Source organism: Populus euphratica, unplaced genomic scaffold (assembly GCF_000495115.2).
Source record: "Populus euphratica unplaced genomic scaffold, PopEup_1.0 scaffold315.1, whole genome shotgun sequence".
Classification (NCBI taxonomy): domain Eukaryota; kingdom Viridiplantae; phylum Streptophyta; class Magnoliopsida; order Malpighiales; family Salicaceae; genus Populus; species Populus euphratica.
In genome coordinates, this window is record NW_011500203.1 from 194,047 (window position 1) to 208,563 (window position 14,517).

The window sequence follows — 14,517 nt, forward strand, 5'->3', positions numbered from 1 at the left end:
CCTCGATCGGACAAGATCATGGAGGAGGCTAGCAGGCAGTCCTATTAATCAAATTCTACGTGTAAAAGATAAGTTTGTCTCTGACCTCTCTCTCCCTGGTCAAGTGATGATACCATGCTAACCATTACTGTGCTTGCATTGAACTTGAAGACTGAGTTTCTTCACCTATCCATGTGATATGCATGGAGGTAATTGCTGTGATGCAGTCTTAATGTTTTACATTATAGTTGAGTAAATGGACAAGGTTTGCAAACAAAACTCAACTTATCCATTCTGCGTACCCTCTTTATAGAAACTTAGGTTCAGAAAAGTTTCTCGAAGTATTTAATATATATTTTATTTCTTGAAACTTAGGTACATCTTGGCTTTTTGCAGCATTTTCAGTAAAGCTAAATAAGAACTCCGTGAGGCCTTGGGTTTGGCCCAATGACCCAAAGTCTGAAGTCCAACCAGACCTCATAAGTCATGACCCATGTGTGTTTATATATATATATATATATGGAAGATCTCTTAATTTGCCAAAATAATAACAGTAATTATCAGACAAGAATTACAAACATTCTTCCTTCATCCTCTTTGGTGCTATTAGCAAATGGTGGGTGTTAAAGTTTAATACGAGGTTATGATAGGATTTAAGGGTCATACCAATCGATTGTTCGAGGAACAATAAATATTTTATTGTGTTATTTAGTTTATTTTATATATAGAATTTAATTTGGAGTAGTTTTTTAATATGTATTTTATTTTTTAATATAAATTCAGCTAATATAGTTTTAGTTGATCCTTGGTAAATAGATTTGCTTTGGTTTTGTTTGCTTCCTTTTGTTTATGTCTTCCAAGTAATATATATATATAAAAAACAAACATATTTGTTTTGCATACCATTTAATATGATACTTTTGATATACATGTTTTGTTCTGTACTTGATTTATATAACTGTCGTGACTCAAATCTTGGGTTTATAACCAGCAACACAAGAGCGGTGTTGAAAAAATACACTATCTATATTAGGCTTTGTATCGAACATATCAAAAGAATAAGTTATTAAAAATATATAGCATTTTATAATCTTCAGAAATATTATATTATTTAAAACAAGTGGAACCAAGTGATAGTTCAAAACTTCTCATTTGTAATTTAAACAAAAACACAAATCCATAATACTCATTACATAATGAAAATCCAAACTTAATTAAAACAAGATAATAGTGGAGCATTTAAAATATCGAATTAAAACTAAAAGGAAAGCCTTGCGAAACAAATAAGGTATATCGACCAAAATTGAAAACAAAAACACTCAACAAAATTCATTTGCTAACAAAAACTAAAAACTTGAAATAATATTAAAAATAAAGGGTGAGTTCAACTAATTGAGTGAGGGAATAATATTTAATATATATTTTAGATATTAATAGTTTGCAAATCGATTTTTTTTTTTATATATATATATATAGAAACACACACACACACACAAACTAAGTATATTATTATAAAGTAGTGGAATACATGTCAAAAATCAGATAACGCCTAAAGGTGACTAGATGACCTCGAAGGTGATCACTAAGAGAAGATTAGTTGCCACATGCTAATGTCTCTTTTACCAGCTAGGTATGCAAAATATTATATGCATATAAGCTAACTAATTTCTGTTAGCATGGAGTTATTAACAAGTCCTATATCAAGACATAACAAATATTCATAGAATCATCAAAAATATATATATTATATCAAATATAATTTAGTTTAATAGGATACGAGTGCAAATTAAAAAATAGATTAGTACTTTCAAAACAAAGCAACATATATAAATATTTAAGAGATTAACTAATTGTGTTCTTCGTATAATCAACATATATATTTATTTACATTATATATATATATTAAAGATTATCTAACTTACCCAAAAAATATAGAACTAAAAGGAATATCAGATGAAAGATTTGAAAATCCTATTAGGGATTGTTAAGAGAACTTATAACATATATATGAAATATACTAAAAAAACCAGCTCAAAACAACACAAATAAAAGATTTTAATGCATAAAAGAAAACCTAGTTTAATCTTCTAAGTTTAGGGACTAAAACAATAATTTTTCAAAATAGGGATCAAAATATAATTTTACCAAAATTAGATGACCAAATTGTAAATACATAACCATACTGAGATTTCACCCTAAAACATCCTCAATTCTGTACAAAACAAACTAGGGATCGAACTGTAACTTTTTTAAATTTCAGGGACACATGTAAATTCCTAAAATCAAGGGACCAAAATGAAAACATTCCAAATTAATTATTAAACTAATATTCATCATCCTTAAACTCATAATAACAATGTTTAGAACCCTAAAATACATTTAGGGGTCATTATAATTTTTTCAAAGTTTAGAGGCTAAACTATAATTTTTATAAATTAAGGATTAAAATAAAATTTCATCATCTTCAACTTCAAGACTATTCTATGTAGATTTTTCAGCAAAGTTAAAATAGATTTCTTAACCCATAAGAATCAATTTACACAAATTAATTCCTAAATTCTTATTTCTAATAAGACACTCCAAATGAATCTCTTTAATCTTAAATCTTTAATAATTATAAACTAATCTTAAAAACATAAATTTAAATCCTTATAAACCCTAATATGTTATTTAATCTTTTCATAAACAAACCATAATAAAAAATAACACGAGGAGAAGCAATTTATTTGTTACTTCCATCTTTCTTAAATAAAAAAATTAAATATCAAAAACTAAAATCATTGATTTGATAAGGAAAGTATCATGATGGTCATAAGAATTAGAAGAGAGAAAAATAATTGATCATGATGGTCATAAAAATTAGAAGAGAGAAAAATAATTATCTTGCAACTTTTTCTTATACATCTAGGTTAATTTATACTAGATCTGGACTGATTTGAACTTAAATTTATGCTAAAAGTTTGGGTCTTACAGTAGTCATATTCATTTATCTTAAAATGTATATTAATATATATTATAAATGTTACCTTTCATCGAGTGTTTGGATTCACCCCTCCATCTATATTTTTTTCAGGTTTTTAATTCAATTTTAGTAGCATGATTTTTTGGTTATAATATTCTTGTTTTTTGAGTCAGTGTGCTTCATTTGTTTGTCGAGACCATTAATTTATTCTTTATTTGTTATTTATAGATACTCCATTGAATGATTTTAACTATGTTTTGAACTTGTTTTAGATTATTTATGATTTTAATTATGTTTTGAACTTGTTTTAGATTATTTATGAAAGAGATGAATTTTAATTTATTTATTGAATTCCTAAGTTTTGAATATTTTATTTTATACTGCATTATTTTGATGATTTTTATGATATCAAATATAGAAGTTCTAAAGTTTAGTGTAAGCAGAGCACCTTTAGGTGCTATATTTGCATTGCTGGTCATGGGTTTGGAAATTGGATAGTGACAAACTCTAATAGCTGAAAAGTAACTAATAATGGTAATCATGATCTATATTAAAAAGATAATCTAAGATAGTTGTATAATCAGAACTAAGAACTACTCCTGAAACTCGAACTCCTTAAAGTCAGAAGTGCTAATCATGTCAGCTTCTGTTTTTGACTTCTAATTGGAGGACTCTGCCTTGATTTTGAAATCCTTGGTTCTCATCACCTCCCCCAACGCTACATATCCGATCAGCTCAAGTTAATTAACACCAATGGCTCTAGCTATCATGCGCTGCAGCAGCAGGAACGTCTCCAAATATGTAGACGCAGTTACAAAAGGGCTGTTCAGCTGTGGAAATGGCCTTCAACGACTTGGACTCCGAGACTTTCTTCGAATTGGCGAGGCTGGCAGGCAAAGCCTTAAGCGGTGGTAACGATTGCCAGGCTGCTTTCAAGAGAATTCATTCACCAACAGTACTGGCAAAAGGGAACCAAGACTTGATGAATCTATGCGAAATCTGTGGTGTTGTTGCTACATTATTTACTGGGACATTGTATAATTAATATTCTGTGGCATTTAATTGTCTTGTATGTATAATAATTAGTTAAGCAGTAGCTCGAGATTTAGGTTTTAATTACTATAATTCCATGATAATTTGTGAGAGATATTATAATCAATGTTAGTGAGGTGTCCTGCCCTCTCCAATGTTTTTGAAGTGGTATAGGCTCTATAAAGCCATCTTACTCTGTAGTAATGAAGTTATATAATGGATGGACTTTTTTCAGGACATATAGCATACTGCTAACGGTCAAGAATAGTGAGGGCTAGCCAACAACGATGCTCAAAGGCCCCAGATACCCGTTCATCTTGAATGTTCAAGTGCTGTAAAGGATTTTTTTTTTTTTTTAAATCTTCTAGTTTGTTTTTCGCAATTAATTAAAGAGTTGTAAGCTTTTTAGAAAGATAAACTATTTAAAAAGAAATATTTAATAATAAAATTATGAATTGATATTTATGTTGTTAGTATATATATTTTGTAGTTAATTGGTTAGTTACATATGACATTTATTTTATTCACATAAATATATTTTATTTTTTATTAAAGACTTATTTATTTTTAATATTCATCAAATATTTTATTAATAAATATAATATTTGATTAATGAATTTATAGTAAAGATAAGGCTATTGATAAAAAAATACTTTGCAAACAAAATTATAAAATTATTATAATTAAAATATTTTTATTATATCAAATTATTGTTTTTAAATATTCTTGGTCAATATTATATTAATATTAATATTGAATATTAATTAGAGCTATTAAAATGATTTATGCTTTTTATCAATAGCCTATTGAATATTAATTAATATTGAATATTAATTAGAGCTATTGAATATTCTTGGTCAGTATTATTGTTTTTATGTTTTTTTAATAAAAAATAATTATTTTTATAAATTAAAATATGATAAATATTTAAAATTAATATAGAGATGCTTGCAGGATAACCTATGTATTAAATTCTGAATTCTACAATAAATATTTTGAGCGGATTCCATAACACGCAAATTAATTTTTTTAAAAAAGAATCACTAATTTTTTTATTTAGTAATCAACGTCTTTAGGTATGTTGCTGGACTGTTTAATGCTGAATGTAACACTATATTATCTTTTAGCTTTTCTTAATATTCAAATTAATACACAGACATTTTTTATTATTTTGGATGGGAGAGGGAAATCATTACTATATATTATACCGTAAGAATTTTTTTTATTTTTTTCCCTCAAGGAAGGCGATTGTCCCCTGCGGCCCTCTATGTCCCCACCTTCTAGTGGAAGAGGTTGGATAGGCTATGGGAAAAGTTCAACTTAAAGGGCCTTAGATCTGTAAGCAATCAGCCTGATTTTGCTCAATTACATGTTGACTTTAGCAAATACTGATGTCAGGATTTTTAAAATGAATTTTATCACAGCTGGTCTCCGAGGTGGGATGGCGTGAGTGGATATTTAAATTACAGATGCTGGATTTGAGTTCAACTACTTGTTCATGGTTAACAGACATTCATGCCATAATTATTTTCAATGAATTTTAAGACTCGAGAGTTACCTGAAAAATAATATAAATTCGGACACCAAATGAAAGCAAAATTGAGATTCGTAAGAAGTTTGATTGGGACTAAGCATGGATTCTCTAAGAGGTTGTTGCGTTTATATACAGGAGTTACCCATTCCTGTTAAATAACTTATTTCTATTAGCAACCGTGATGTTAAACATGATACTCACGTGATATTTCTTAGTTTTTTCTGTTATTATTGTAAGGCTATATAAAGCTAAGTTTGTTCAATAAGAAGCCAGCTGATTAATACATAATCATAGTGATCTCAAACATGAGTGCGAGAGAGATGTCCAGCAAAGAAACCTTCGTGCAGCCATCCATTCCTCGTTTTGATGGTCATTGTGATCATTAGAGCATGCTTATAGAAAACTTTCTATATTTGAAAGAGTTTTGAGGGCTAGTAGAGCCTGGCTATGATGAGTCAGCGAGTGGATCAATGCCAACGGACGCACAACATAAGAAAATTGATGAGTTGAAACTAAAGGATATCAAAGTGAAGAATTATTTCTTCCAAACCATCGACCGCACGGTCCTTGACACCATTCTCAAGAAATATACTGCCAAAGATATTTGGGATGCCATAAAGAAAAGGTTCAAAAGGAATGCAAGAGTCAAGAAGTCTCATCTTCAAGCCCTACAACAAGAATTTGAAACCTTGGAGATGAAATTGAACGAAGGAGAGACAGTATTTTTCTAAAGTTATGACAATGGTAAACAAGATGCAAGTTTACGGAGAAGAGATGGACAATGTGAAGATCGTAGAGAAAATTCTTCGTACCCTCACAAAAGAAATTAACTAAATTGTTTGTTACATTGAGGAGTCAAATAATCCTTATGTGAATGAACTTCAAAGCTCGGTAATTGCGCATGAGTGGAAGTTTCGAAAAAATAGTGGTGAAGAATAGGTTTTGAATGTTACATTGGAAGAAGGGAAAGACAGAGGACGAAGTAGAGTAGCTTATAAGGATAGAGGAAGAGGAAGAGATAGTGACAATACCAATTTCAACAAAGCTACAGTTGAATGCTATTATTGTCATAGACTAGGGCATTTTTAGTATGAGTGCTCCTCCAGGAACAAAGAAGTCAACTGCGTCAAGCTTGACGAGGAGGATAAGATGTTATTGATGTTCTATGTAGAAGAAAACAGATCTCAAAGAAAAGATGTGTGGTTCCTTGATTCAGGTGCTCAAATCATATGTGTGGAGATAAAACCATGTTCAGTAACATTGATAACAGTTTTCGGTAATTGGTCAAGTTTGGAAACAACACCAGGATGAATATGATACGCAAAGAAAGTGTGAAGCTGCATTTAAATGAAATTAATCTTACTGTGACTTAAGTATATTATGTTCCAGACAGGGGCGGAGTAAGAAAAAAAATTTGAGGAGGGTCAAATTAAAAGAAACATTTTAAAAAAGTTTGTTTTATTGAAATATGTATTAAATAAGGGACAAAAGAGGGGCTGAGAAATTTTTTCTTGCGAGGGTCGGGCCCCTGCCAGCCCCCCCGCCTCCGCCACTAGTTCTAGAACTCAATAATAATCTCTTGAGCATAAGGCAATTTCAAGAGCATAAGGCAATTTCAAGAGAAAGGCTTGGCGATTCTAATTCAGGAAGGGATATGCAAGATCTATCACCCTTACAAAGATTTGATCATTGAGACCAACATAAGTGCCAAAAGGATGTTTATTTTACTTGCTCAATCACAAGTGACTTTTTATTGACAATGTCATAACTTATTTTTGGGTTATTTTTTAATTTATATTTTTTTCTTTTAAAAAATAATAAAATATAAAAAAATAAAAAAAATATTATCAAAAAATATAAATAGCAAAAAAAGGATTCTAAAGCGACCTAAAAATGATTAAAAATTGGTTAAGAAGATTCAAAAAGACAAAGATTAAAATTTAACAGTATTTTATTGACTAAGGAGAGCCCTATTGATAAAGAAAATTAAATTTGAGTAAGAAAAGTCCAAAATTAGATGTTTATGAACTCAATTAAATTTTATTGAAGGTTTAATTGAATTTATGGAGAGTTTGATTGCAAAAAAAAAAAAAGAAGCAAATTTGGAGTCAATTTGAGGTTTAATTGAAAGAAATTAAAGTTTTGGTCAAATTATAATTTTTGAGAGTTAATTTGGTCAAATCAGGGGGTTAATTGCATAAATATTAAAGTTTGATGGCTAATTAGGAACTTAATTGAAAAAAATCTGAACCAAAGACTAAAATAGAAAAAAAACAAGTAAATAGAGAGGCTGTAATTAAAACTGAATCAGGAGCCCAATTGAAGAAATTAGAAGTTTATTGATCAATTAAGGATCAAATTGCATACATTCAAAACCAAGGGCCAAAATGAAAAAGGAGGCCACCTTTAGAGCCGCTGTTGGATTTTTGGTAGGAATGCAATTGCATTGATTTTTAAATTAAAAATTGTAATTTAGAACTTGATTAAATAAATTACAAATTGAGAACCAATGTGAAATTTAACATATTTTGCCGTTTTTTCCTTTTAAGTGAAACGACGCATTTTGTCCAAAACGACGTCGTTTCATTCACTGTTCATAAAAAAAAAGATTTTTTTCTCCTCTATTTGTCACCAACTTCCCTCCCCCAATAACTTCAAAAAGATGTTGACACAACCCACTTTCCACATGTTGTAGGGGCGATGGAGGGGCAGCAGCACAGTGGTTGCCCCTGCCACATCTCCCTCCCTTGTTTTTGCCTATAAAAATAGAGGAAGGGGAAGAAAAAATAGATGAAGAAGAAAGAAAAAAATAAAGTGAAAGGATCGAGAGAGAGACAGAGGGCTGAGAGAAGAGAGAGAAGAAAAATAGAAGAAGAACAAAAGGAAAAGCAAATAAAACAGAGAAAGAGAAGCAGAAGCAATGCCACTGGTCTAGCTACTGTCTCCACCAATGACGATAACAGTCATGCCTCCTCTTGCCAAGTATGTCTCTTTCCTTCTCTACTCCGTCCATTGTTTTTCTTTCATTTGCATGTACAACGTGATTCGTGTTCTACAGCCAATGATAATATAATGGGTCAGCCTTGGTCTATTTTACATGTTGGGCTGGTGTCGGCCTATTTTGTTTTGGGCTAGTGCTTGCCCGTTTCATTTTGTGTTGGGTTGGAGCCTGCCCGTTTCAATTGATGTTAGGCTAGTGCTAACCCATTTTCATGTCGGGCTGATGTTAGCCCATTTTCTTTTTGTTGGGTCGGTGCTGGCTCATTTGAACAAAAAAAACATTAGCGATTTTCTCATGTTTTTATTTTATTCATTTTGGTTAATATCGGTCTGTATTTTATACCAAAAAATACAAATCCAATATTAAAATACCTGGTTTTCATCAAAACTGCCAAAAATACAAAAAAAAATTGTAAAAAAGAATTTTTTTTTTGTACATACGATTAAGTATCTCAAAGCTAAAAAATCATATTATGCTTTTTATATACCAAAAAATAATATTTTAGCATGTATTTTGACTTTAATAACCAATTTATTAAAGTTAAGAGAACATTAGCCAAAATTTCAAAAACAACAAAAATTTTATTTTGTTTGTTTCTTAGTATTTGGGGTATGCCATTACATGTAATATATATTTCACATATTTAATTCTTTTTACAGACAATAAAACAATTATGTTTTACCACATTAAGATAAGAATCTCCTTATTAAAGAGGGTTTGTCTTGAACCTAAGGCAGATCAACAATTAAAAATCACAACACAACTTTAGATTTTATTAGACAAAATAATATAACATACTTTAGATAGGGTATATTTGAGGTGCTAATACCTTCCCTTTACTCAACTAGTCTTTGTATCCGATCTCTAAGATCAATTAGGGTTTATAGTGATCAGAATACTAGGTAGTGACTCTCATTCAAATTTTTCACTGATAAGAGACACATGAATCCCTTGTCTCTTTATATTTATCCAAAAATACACCATTTTATTTTTTCTGAAAGGTGGATAATTGTCGCGACGCTGTATATGTGCGACAGACAACATGATGAGTTTCTCTATATAAGCTCACAGAATTTGTCACCACTTTGGCATCATAGATATGGACATTTAAGCGAAAAGGGTTTGAGGACTTTATAGAGTAAGAAAATGGTACATGACCTTCCCACGTTTATTGTTTAAGATGAATTGTGCACATCTTATATTGCTGGCAAGCATCGTCATGATCCTATACCAAGAAAGAGTTCTTAAGGAGCAAGTCAAGTATTATGTCTCATCTCCTCATTCTAAATCCACCAAAATCTACTTTACAAAACTATCATCCCAATCCCATTGTTTCTCCTCTTGAAATATCACATCTTTACTCACTATTAGCCTTTTTGTAATTAACTTAAATAGTCTATAGCCCTTAAATTCCTTGCTAACACCCAAAAATATACATTGAACACTTCTATTATCAAGTTTAGTTCTTTATACCTTTGGCACATGAATATGTGCTATGCACCCGAAGACACTAAAATGATCAACAAAAGGCTTAATTCCACTGTGATGTTTTTGACCATCAAAGTTAGACATCTATTCAACATATAACTGCTCTGGTTTATTGCCTCTGCCCAAAATGTTTTTGGAATTTTCTTCTCATATAACATTGCACGAACCATGTTCATTATTGTTCTATTCTTCCGTTTAACTACACCATTTTGTTTGGGGGTGTAAGCAGTTATTAATTGATGTTTAATGCCATTTTGCTCACAAAATTTATTGAATTCAAATGAGTTGAACTCGCCTCCCCTATTTATTTGTAGACACTTGATAGGTAAACCGATCTCATTCTCCACCATCCTCTTAAAACACTTGAAATGACTCAATGCTTTTGATTTTTTCAGCAAAAAATATATCCATGACCTTCTACTATTGTCATCTATAAAACACAGAATGTATTTTTTGTTTCCATGAGACATCGGAGTAATTAGACCATAAATGTTTGAGAAAAAGGGAAATGCGTGTTCAAATAATGAAGGAGGTACGAGAATGAGAGAACCTCCAGCATCGATGAAGGATTATGTTAGTGGGGAAGGTCTTAGGTCTTCTGAAGATGAAGGAAATTTGGCACTAATGATGTCAGGTGATCTGTTGCACTATGAAGAAGCAGTGAAATATGTAAACTAGAGATTGGCTATAGACAACAAAATCAAGTCTATAGAGAAGAACAAGACATGGATGTTAGTTACGTCGCTTGTTGAAGTCAAGAAAATTAGGGTGAAATGGATTTATAAAATTAAGTATAATGAGCATGGAGAGTTTGAAAAGCACAAAGCACACTTTATGGCTAAAAGATACACATAGAAACCTGAAATATACTACATAGAGGTATATGCTTTGGTGGCAAGAATGGAAACTATGAGGATGGTAGTGGCTTTAGTAGTTTAAAAAAATTGTAAAATATTCCAATTAGATGTGAAATCAGCTTTCCTCCATTATGAGCTTAATGAAGATGTGTATGTTTAATAACCAAAAGGCTATGAGATCAAGGGAAATTAGGACAAAGTCTATAAGCTGCACAAGGCTTTATATGGCCTAAAGCAAGCTCTACAAGCTTAGTTCAGCTGTATAGAGAATTACTTTATTAATGAGGGATTCAAAAAATATCCAAATGAGTAGACTCTCTTTACGAAACAGAACAAAGAAGGTAAAATACTTATGGTAAGTGCTTATGTTGATGATCTAATCTATACTAATGATGATGGAGAGATGATGAGTAGTTTCAAGTGTTCAATGATACAAGTTTTTTAGATGATTGATCTAGAAAAAAATGAAGTTCTTTCTTGGCATTGAAGTGTCATAACAAAGTGATGGTATCTTCATTTGCCAAAACAAATATGCACTACAGATTTTGAAGCGATTTGGAATGTTAGAAAGTCATGAAATCAATAGCCCGATTATTCCAAGTTCCAAGCTAAGCAAAGATACAGATGAAGTTACAATTGATGAATCGTATTACAAGAAAATTATAGGGAGTCTCATGTATCACACTTCAGCTTGTCTAGATTTAGTGTACAATGTAAGCTTGATTTGCAAATATATAGTTAAACCTACATAACTCAATTTACAAGCTACCAAGAGGATATTAAGGTACTTGAAGGGTACCTTTGATTATGGAATCATCTACAAGAACGGGAGCTCAAATGAGTTAGTTGTTATACCAACAATAACTATGCTAGTGACTTAGATGATTGGAAAAGCACTTTCGACTATGTTTTCCTTTTAAGTTTTGGGGCAATGTCTTGGCTTTCAAAGAAACAACCAATAATTACATTGTCAACCACAAAGACAGAGTTTGTGGCAGCAACCAAGTGTACAAATCAAGTGGTGTGGATGAGAAGAGTTTTGGAGTAGTTAGGTCATGTTCAGAAGAAGAGTACCATAGTTATGTGTGACAATAGCTTCACCATTAAATTGTTAAAAAAACCTGTTATGCATGAAAAAAGTAAACATATTGATATACGTTTTCATTTATCGAGAGTTTACTAATGATGGAATTATTGAGCTGTTGCATTGTGGATCAGAAGAGCAGACTCCATTGAAGTTGGAATCTTTCCAAAAGTTTAGGAGTCAGTTGGGTGTGTATAAAGTTGTTGTATAAAGTTGTTGAGCTAAACTAACTATGTATCAGAGTTAGTTTAGAGGGAAGGATTGATATGTTGTTGCGTTGACAAGTGCTTGTGTATTTGTAGGAGTTAACTGTTTCTATTAAATGACTGATTTTTGTTAGCAACTGTAATGCTAAATATAATACTCATATGATATTTCTTAGGTTTGTTTTTGTTATTATAGTAAGGCTATACAAAGGCAAGTTTGTTCAATAAAAAACCAACGATTAATACATAATCATAGAGCTTTGTTTTCCATTCTTGATCAAAATCTCTCAATATTTTCTCGGTAACCTTTAGTAATATCATGAATTAGACACCGTTAATCTTTGCAGTTCAAAATGTTTTCATTCTTACCAAAGCTTTGAAAGTTGTTTATATACGGAATCCATCTAGTAAGAACTTTAAATTATAATTTATTTATTTTTAAATCATAACAGTAAAAACTACAATATTATCTTGGTATTTGAATGTGGGTTTTCTCTACAATGGTAGAAAGTTGTGGTCGCAGGTCTTTATCACATTACAGTTTTTAAGGAACGGAGGTGGGAACAATCATTAGAAGATGCCAAAGTGCAAGAATTGAAAATATAATTGCTAAATAGAATCTTTGATATAAAAGAAGAACAAATTAATTAATAGGAAATAATAAAGGCAATGTTTCCAATATGGAATGGGAAACAGTATGTTGCTGTGCAAGGATCTCATAGTTCAAGATCTAAATTTAACCACCTATTTTCTCTTGAACTGGTAAAATGCATGAGCAAGATCAAACATTTCTGTGCTTTCGTAGGTTAGGCTGGCAAAGTGGTGAGGACACAACGAACCTTTACTCTTTTACTTCTTTTCATGATCGGATCATTGAAAGCCCTCTCCAAATACATATCAGTCATTAATAAAGAGAGATTCTCCCCCCACTCCTCAATACAGTCAGTAGTTAACTTTAGTCATATGTCCTTTTCCTACTTGGGAAACTGTTTCGAATTTCTTAACCTCATTTGCTCATGACACGACTTGGGCACAATTGGGAGTAGATAATCAACTATCTTTTCTTCATTGGAGACTAGTGATGTGAGTCTTGTCGAACCACCCTGGAAAAGAATCTGATCAATAATAAGAGTTCCTTGGCATGCGTCATGCATGTAAATTTGTCCCGATCAAAGGACATTATCTGTGCATGAGGATATCCAGTTTAAATTAAGGGAGGTTTCTTAATTGGTGGTTAACGTAAGGTTAGCTTCAATTGTTTCAATACAATGAACCTCTCATGATTTTATTAATGCTTCCATGTCCAATCAACATCAAAACCTTTTTTAACTTGTGATAAACACCTAAGAGTGGTTGGTTCAATAATAAAAAGAAGATTTATTATTAAGGATTTGTTTGGCAGTGCTAATTGAAAACGCGTTTTACCAAAGTAATTCGTTGTCCATCTCATTAATTATCAAGAACCCTAAGTTAATTGCTTTCATTTTTCCTGTAGACATCAACCCTTTCGAAGCATATACTTGATAGGATTGAGAATGCCATCCTTTATCTAAAGGGTTTAAGGCTGAGCTTTTGCCACGAGAAGCGGGAGGGATGCCGGGCTTCTAGCTAGGACATGTATAATCATCCAGCTTTGAATTTAGTAGAAATTGTATCATTTGTCATAATAACAAAAGGCCAAAGATCTTGGGCCCCTTCCCGTTTGATTTTACAGGGGGCGATTAGTTAGACCTATATATCCCTTTGAGATTAATACTACTGGAAACAGAAACCCAAGATTAATTAGGCTTAAGACCCGCCATTCTTTCTTGTGTTTTGTAGGTGATGTATTGAAGTATAATATGATTTATGCCCATTGATATTGATTATAATTAATTCTATGCATGTATGTTTAGGGTGCCCGGTCCAGGTGGTGGCAGGAAGAGGGAGATGATCCTTTTGAGTGCCAAATTAATGGAATGCAACTGGCGGAAGGAAGAGTACTTTTGGCGCCAAGCCAGCCAACCAGCAGTATCCTTTGAACTTGAAGCCAACCGAGTAAAAACAAGGAGCCAAAAGCTCCTTGGTGGCTTGGTCCCCATGGAAAATCTTTTATTCTGGAGGAAACTTGAAATTCAAAAAATTCCAACGGTCTTTTTCACGTTTCCCCTTGGTTTTTCTTCTTGGCTACACTTGTGAAGTGATGTATTGTTACATCAATGCATCAATAATTGATTAGAGGGTCTTTCACGGATTGCTAAGATCAGAAGGGAAATGTTATAGGAGTAGAAGCCACATTAATAAACAAGACGAGGGCATTTGGCAAAGCAGAAGCAGCTAGCCCTATTTAGTGTGGGATTTCATAACTAACACGATACAAGAGGGAGGAAGAGCG